Source organism: Buceros rhinoceros, unplaced genomic scaffold (assembly GCF_000710305.1).
Source record: "Buceros rhinoceros silvestris isolate BGI_N320 unplaced genomic scaffold, ASM71030v1 scaffold39995, whole genome shotgun sequence".
NCBI lineage: Eukaryota > Metazoa > Chordata > Aves > Bucerotiformes > Bucerotidae > Buceros > Buceros rhinoceros.
In genome coordinates, this window is record NW_010414110.1 from 4,406 (window position 1) to 6,047 (window position 1,642).

Genomic DNA, 1,642 nt, shown 5'->3' on the forward strand with positions numbered 1-1,642 from the left:
AGAAAAACGGAGGCTTCATTTCATCCCTAGACTTCAAACTAGGCCATCTCTAAAGCTTCACCTTAACATTCCCGGAGAAAAACACATGTGAGTTAATACCACCAAAATAACTGAAATTCTCTAAAGGAAACCTGCTCTGAAGAAATGTGACTATTTGGCTTCAAATGCTTTGAAGACTCGTGAACTCACTGAAGTCCCACACGAACAGACCAGTAGGGTACCACTCACGAGGAAATCAACCAAGAATCTTATGCCAGCATAATGGAGACGGTGAGACTTGGACTTGGGGGTGTAGTCTGGAGCAAAAAGAGGAGGAAAAAAAGCTTGTGTGTATGTGTGCAGTCCTCTAGTCACTCTACCTGACGAGAGAGCTGAAAGACGAATGTAAGGTCAATTAAGGCAATCAGTGAGGTTTTAAAAGCAGTGGTGGAAATGTCTGCGGGAAACCCCCGACTCCTGGAAATGAAGGAGGCAACTCAACAAGAAGCCAGAAAGGAACAGCACAAGCGGGAACGGGAAAGGGAGTAATGCACAGAACCTTCTGATTTAAGGCCGGACACAGAACAGCGTGTGTTTCACCGTGCGGTTTCTTTGACCTTAATCACAACAGCCCTAGTCCCCTCCTTGTCACTGCCCCGGGGCTAGCACTGAACGGAGACAGGACCACGCTAAGAGAAGTGTCATTTCCAGCTGCCCTTGAGATGGATGGAGAGTCCCAAAGTGAAGCTCTGCACTAGACTACAGGACTTCTTTTCCCCTCATTATTTGCACTGTGCAGAGCCCACAGACTGCTAATACAATCCATCTTCTTACAAAGTTTCACTTTCTGGGAAAAAAAAAAAGGAGTTTACAGAAAGCTGCTCTGCAGCAGACGCACGATCCTGGTTTGAGGGCTGCGGATGGGAAGCCAAGTGGAACACTTTCCAGATAGTCTCTATGCTGACTGATTCGCTGGCATTCGGCAAGCCAAATGGGAAAAAAAAAACCCAGAAAAAAATTAAATCAAACGTAGCACTTCTCAGTAAGAAACATTTTAAAATGGGACTTCACTTCTTAATTTTGTTTACTATGAATAAAAGCACAAGTTTGTCCTAGATACAGCACTATTAAAATGTGAATATGTATTCCTTTTTTCAAGAAAAAAGAAAAAAAATCTAAAATGTTGATATCTTTTCTTGCAAGCAAGGAGCAAATGGAAGAAAGTATTAGGCCACACAAATACACATTTATCCCATGTAGTAGCTTGGTGGCTTTGGAAATGCAGTATTATATCAAAGGTGCATACCGTTTCGAACACACTGTACATGTCATTGGGCAAAAAAACAAAGATCTGTTGGTTTGTTTGAGACACTTGCAAAGGCATCTTAACCTGCCCAGATGCAGCTAGACAAAAATATCTTGCTCTGACTATTTGTAGCCATATCACTACACGTATCTACACGAACATTCGGCTATGTCCACAGGTAAAGACTGGAAGTTTCCGGCCGCACTACAATGCGGAACAAGTGCATCCTCTGACCTATTCGGAATATACCTCTATAAATATGTACAAATCAATTACAGGCACTTGAAATGTCTTTGGTTGGAATAAACCAACATTGCAAGATAATGTATTCACAGAGTGTTAAGACCCATTCTGGGT